Source organism: Cervus canadensis, chromosome 4 (genome assembly GCF_019320065.1).
Source record: "Cervus canadensis isolate Bull #8, Minnesota chromosome 4, ASM1932006v1, whole genome shotgun sequence".
NCBI lineage: Eukaryota > Metazoa > Chordata > Mammalia > Artiodactyla > Cervidae > Cervus > Cervus canadensis.
Window position 1 is genome coordinate 90,600,477 of NC_057389.1, and position 6,631 is coordinate 90,607,107.

Below are 6,631 nucleotides of genomic sequence, written 5' to 3' on the forward strand. Positions count from 1 at the left end.
AAAATATCTTACAATTTTGTCAATTATACCTTGATAAAAAAGCTGGGTGGAAAAAAAGAGAACATTTCCATTACCCCAGAAAGAAACCCCGAGCTCATTAGCAGTCATTCCATATTTCCCCTCCCACCAACCCCTGACAACTGCTAATCTGTCTATCTCCAGGGATTTCCTGTTCTAGATATTTCATATTAATGGAAGCACTCCTACAAATGGAATAGTACAACATGTGGCCTTTTGTATCTGGCTTCCTTCACTTAGCATAATGCTTTCAGGTTTCATCCACATTGTAACTTGTATCTGTACTTCACTCTTTTTTGTTCTGTTGTGCTCAGTTGTGTCTGACTAGTTGTGACCCACAGACTGTAGCCCACCAGGCTCCTTTGTCCATGGGATTTCCCAGGCAAGAATACTGGAGTGGATTGCCATTTCCTACTCCAGGGATCTTCCCAACCCAGAGATCGAACCCGCATCTCTTGTGTCTCCTGCATTGGCATGGGGATTCTTTACCACTGTGCCACTTAGGTCCAAACAAATGTATGGATATGCCACAATTTGTTTATTCACTCATCAGTGGTTGGGCATCTAATTGGCTATTATGAAGAATGATGTCCTGAACTTTCATGTACAACATTTCTGTGGACATATACTTTCATATCTTTTGGGTAGAAACCTAGGAGTGGTATTGCTAGGCCATAAGCTAACTCTGTATATAAGAAGTCTTTTAAACTCAACTTCCCAGATGTCTTGGGTCCAACATAGTTGTCACTTTGCTGTTTAATCTCTATATGGGCATTTCCAGGGTCAGGCCTCTGGAACCCCGAGATTTCTGAGTTAGCTGAGGCTCAAGCTTTGGAATAGAGAGAAGTAGCCAAAACAGCTGAAGAAGATCCAGTGAAATCTGAATAACTCTATTAGTGATGAATATTCATCAAATGTTTCCAATGCTGTCTCTTCTGAGCACAGGGTAGGGCTGTTCTTTTCTGCCCTCTCTTGGTTGGGTGGGACCACGTGACTTGTTCTGGCCAATGAGAAGTGAACAGAAATGCTGTGTTATTTCTGGGCCAGAGTATTGAATGGCTGGCGTGAGGCCCTCCAGAGAGTTCCTATCCTCTCCTATGGTGTCCTGACACATTCCAGGTAGTGACTGCTTCATCACCTGGGTCATGGAGTGAAGGCACATGGGAAAGAATTCCCAGTGGATCTGTGATGGATACATCCTGGGAGTGAGAAATTAATTTTCTATTCTTTAGGCACCCTGGTTCAGTTCAGTCGCTCAGTTATGTCCGACTCTTTGCAACACCATAGGCTGCAGAACGCCAGGCCTCCCTGCCCATTACCAACTTCCGGAGCTTGCTGAAACTCATGTCTACTGAGTCAGTGATGCCATCCAACCATCTTATCCTCGTCGTCTCTTCTCCTCCTGCCTTCTATCTTTCCCAGCACCAGGGTATTTTCCAGTGAGTCAGTTCTTCACATCAGGTGGCCAAAGAGTTGGAGCTTCAGCTTCAGCATCAGTCCTTTCAGTGCATAGTCAGGACTGACTTCCTTTAGGAATGACTGGTTTGATCTCCTTGCAGTCCAAGGGACTCTCAAGAGTCTTCTCCAACACCACAGTTCACTGGAAAAACCATAGCTTTGACTAGATGGACCTTTGTTGGCAAAGTAATGTCTTTCCTTTTTAATATGCTGTCTAGGTTGGTCATAACTTTTCTTCCAAGGAGCAATTGTCTTTTAATTTCATGTCTGCAATCACCATCTGCAGTGATTTTGAAGCCTAAGAAAATAAAGTCTGCCACTGTTTCCATTGTTTCCCCATCTATTTGCCATGAAGTGATGGGACCGGATGCCATGATCTTCACTTTCTGAATGTTGAGTTTTAAGCCAGCTTTTTCACTCTCCTCTTTCATTTTCATCAAGAGGCTCTTTAGTTCTTCTTCACGTTCAGCCATAAGGGTGGTGTCATCTGCATAATCTAAATTTTATGCACCCTGGTTAGTATAATCTAAATTTTCCTGACTGATACACTAGCCCATATACCTCATGCACCTGGGTCCAACCAAGGGCTCTCTATTCATTTGATAGGGTTGTCACAGCCAGGGACCACAGACAGGGTAGTTTAAACAATAGAAATGGATTCTCTCTGTTCTGGAGGCTAGAAGTCCAAGATCAAGATGCTACAGTACAGCCTTGACTCCTTCTGAGGGCTGTAAGGGAGAATCTTCTATGTCTCTCTCCCAGCTTCTCAAGGTCTCAGGGGTTCCTTGGTTTTTAGGTGATATTCTCGCTGTGTCTCCCCATCATCCTCTATGCGTGTCTGTGTTCAAATTTCCCCCCTTTTTTAAGGACACCAGTCACATAATAGATTAGGACCCATCTCAATTATCTCCTTTCAACTTTATTGCTTCTTAGAGACCCCATCTCCAGATAAAGTCCAATTCTGATGTCCTGGGGATAAGGATTTCAATGTATGGATTTGGGGGGGATGTTGGCTTGAAACTCAACATTGAAAAAGCAAAGATCATGGAAGCCAGTCCAATCACTTCATGGCAAATATAAGGGGGGAAAGGGGAAGCAGTGACAGATTTTGTTTCCTTGGGCTCCAAAATTACTGTGGACAGAGACTGCAGCCATGAAATTAAAAGATGTTTGCTCCTTGGAAGGGAAGCTATGACAAACCTAAACAGTATATTAAAAAGCAGAGACATCACTTTGCTGACAAAGGTCCATATAGTCAAAGCTATGGTTTCTCAGTAGTCATGTATGGATGTGGGAGAAGAAGACTGAGCACAGAAGAATTGATGCTTTTTAATTGTGTTGCTGGCGGAAACTCTTGAGAGTCCCTTGGACTGCAAGGAGATGAAACCAGTCAATATTAAAGGAAATCAACCCTGAATATTCATTGGAAGGACTGATGCTGAAGCTGAAACTCCAATACTTTGGCCACCTGATGCGAAGAGCCAACTCATTGGAAAAGACCCTGAAGCTGGGGAAGATAGAGGGCAAAAGGAGAAGGGGGTAGTAGAGGATGAGATAGCATCGGTGACTCAATGGACATGAATCTGAGCAAACTCCAGGAGACAGTGAAGGACAGGGGAGCCTGGCATATTGCAGTCCATAGGGTCACAAAGAGTTGGACCCCACTTAGCAACTGAACAACAACAACAAAAATCATCCCATTACAGACTTCATTTCAACTCCACAGTGCCAGGGGTCCCAGCCCTCCCAGCATCAGTGAGAGAAGGGAGCTGGGTGATCAGGGGACCCCTTCCAGGTCCACAGAGAACTTCTTTCCTGAGGATCAAGTGCTGTCCACAGGAATGCAGCCTAGTAAGGAAACTTCAACAAATCCACTTCCCAGGGAGATAGTATAAGTTGGTGGTTAAGCTTCTGAATATGAAAACCAGCTCCATCTCTTAGCAACTGTGTCACTTGACCCTCTCTTTGCGCTTCAGTTATCTCTTCAATGAAATGGGATAATAATAATAATAATAATAATAATATACATCGTCCATGGAGCTTTTGTGAGAGTTCAAAGAGAGAATATGTATGCATCAGCTCAAGACATGATATATGGAAATTCTCTCCAAAAATTGTCATTGTTATTGCTGCTGGTGGTGCTCATATGTGCTTAAGGGAAAGAGGATGTTATGTGGCTTCCAAGTGGGGTTTCTGAGACTCCTAGAGCATAGGGGACTCCTCAGGTATCTTTGCTTTACCCCTAGAGCTTGATCTCATTAGACAAACATTACTAAGATCCTACTATGGGCTAAAAGCTCTTCTGCACAAGGCTCCTCCAGGGTTGGAACTTATATTTGAGCAAAAAGAGACAGATGATAAACAAGTAAAGTGACTGTGGTCAGTAAGTATGATTAAAAGGCAAGGAAGGGGGCTTCCCTGGTGGCTCAGTGATAAAGAGTCTGCCTGCCAATGCAGTAGACACAGGTTTCATCCCTGGTCTGGGAAGATCCCACATGCCATGGAGCAACTAAGCCCACGCACCATAGCTATTGAGTCTGTGCTCTAGAGCCCAGGAGCTGCAACTACTGAGCCCACACATTGCAACTATTAAAGCTCGATCTCCCTAGAGCCCACCCATGCTCTGGAATGAGAGAAGCTACCACAATGAGAAGCCTGAGTACTGCAACCAGAGAGTAGCCCCTGCTCACCACAACTAGAGAAAAGCCGCACATCAACAAAGACCCACACAGCTATAAATAAATAAACAAAATTATTTTTAAAAAAGGGCATGGAGGGGAATTCCCTGGGAGTCTAGTGATTAAGACTCCATGCTCCCAATATGGGAGTATGGGTTCGATCCCTGGTCAGGGAACTAAGATCATGCATGCTGCGCAGTGCTGCCAAAAGACTTTTTAAAAAGAAAAAAAAGGCAAGAAAACAGGGCAGTGGGAGTGGGGAAACTGATTTAGACAGTACTTTCAGACAATCTGAAGAGGCAATATTTGAGAATAGACTTATTCGACTACACAGAGTAAAGAGCTCCAAGGCAGGAATCTATGAAGAGTTTGAGTTGCAGAAGAAATGCTAGTGGAATTGGAGGAGCAAGTGAGCATGGAGTGGGGGACAATTATAGTGGAGACGTCTGCAGGGTACAGACCGGGGCTTAATTTTCAGCTTAATGTGTTCCCCAGGATCTGGAGGGGGCAGGGATGTCAGAGGCTTGGAGGTGAAGGCAGAGGGAGGTGGGCCTTGGGAGCACCTTGGATAGCACCCTCGCTGTCCATGGTGCTGACATGCTGAGATGTTGTTCCCCAGAAGGGAGCCATCATTGGTTCAACAATGGAGACACAGGAGACTAAGTTCCTACCCTCGAGATGCTGAAGTTCCAGGTATAAATAGTCATAATGTCAATAATGACCTACTGATCATCCTAGTAACAACCATAATTCACTGAGGGTCTTCTATTGGCTTAGCTTGTGAACTTAGGAACTTATAAAGTGAAAGTGTTAGTCACTCAGTAGTGTCTGACTCTTTGTGACTCCATGGACTGTAGCCTGCCAGGCTCCTCTGTCCATGGAATTTTCCAGGCAAGAATACTGGAGTGGGTTGCTGTTGCCATTCTCTTCTCCTAAGAACTTATGGTAGGCGAAATAATTTCTATTCCCTCCAAAAATGTAATTCCTGGAACCTATGAATGTGTCACCTCACATAGAAAAGAGGCTTTAACCCATGCATCTATGGTCAATTAATCTACAATGAAGGAGGCAAGAATATACAAAGGAAAAAAGACAATCTCTTCAATATGAGGTGCTGGGAAAACTGGACAGTTTCCTGCAAAAGAATGAAATTAGAAAATTCTCTAACACCATACATACACAAAAGGAAAATCAGAATGGATTAAAGACCTAAATATGAGAATGGATCCTATGAAACTCCTAGAGGAAAACATAGGGAGGACACTCTTAGAAACCACAGGAAGATCTTTGTAGATTTGTCTCCTAGGGTAATGGAAATATAAACAGAAAATAAACAAGTGGGGGCTTCCCTGGTGACGCAATGGATAAGAATCCACCTGCCATTCAGGGTACACAAGTTCAATCTCTGGTCCAGGAAGATTTTGACTAAACCCATGAGCCACCACTACTGAAGTCTGTGTGCCTAAGCCTGTGCTTCGTGACTAGAAGCCACAGCAATGAGCAGTCCATGCACCACAACAAAGAGCAGCTCCTGCTTGGCACAACTAGAGGAAAGCCTGCACCAAAAGCAATGAAGACCCAGAGCAGCCATAAATAAATTTTAAAAAAGAATACATTTTAAACAAATGGGACAATCCCCTGGAGAAGGAAATGGCCACACACTCCAGTATTCTTGCCTGGAAAATCCCATGGATGGAGGAGCCTGGCCGGCTACAGTCCATGGGGTCCTAACACTTTCACTTCACACATGCCCAGGGTCAACTAAGCCCATGTGCCACAGCTGGTAACGTCTGTGAGCTGCAACTACAGTCTATGTGCCACAATGAACAATCTCCCATGACACAACGAAGATTCTGCATACCACAATGAAAACCCCAAGCAGCCAAATAAATAGGGAGTCAATAAAAACATTCACTCTCACTTTATTAAAAAAAACCAGATAACCAACAAGGACATATTATATAGCACAGGGAACTATCCTCAGTATCTTATAATAATCTGTAAGGGAAAAGAATCTGAAAATGAATGTATGTCTTATATATAACTGAATCACTCTACTGTGTGCCAGAAACTAACACAACATTGTAAACCAACTATACTTCAATTAAAAACAAAAAAATTAAATATATACATATAAAATTTTATTTTTTTGGCCATACCACGTGGCATGTAGGATCTTAGTTCCTCACCCAGGGATCGAACCCATGCTCCCTGCATTGGAAGCATGGGGTCTTAAACATTGGATGGACAGGGAAGTCTCTTATGCTATGTATATTTTATAATAAAACATACACACACAACTAAACAAACAAACAAAAAATCATCCAGGGTTCCCCGCTGCCCGCAAGATAGTCTTGTGAATGAGCCCACCCATTGTCACATCCCCGCTCTGGCTCCGGGGAGGGGGAGGCAGTGATGGGGAGCCCCAACAGGCCAGCAGGACACAGTAGAGGAAACTGGCTGGGAGCCTCCGAGAG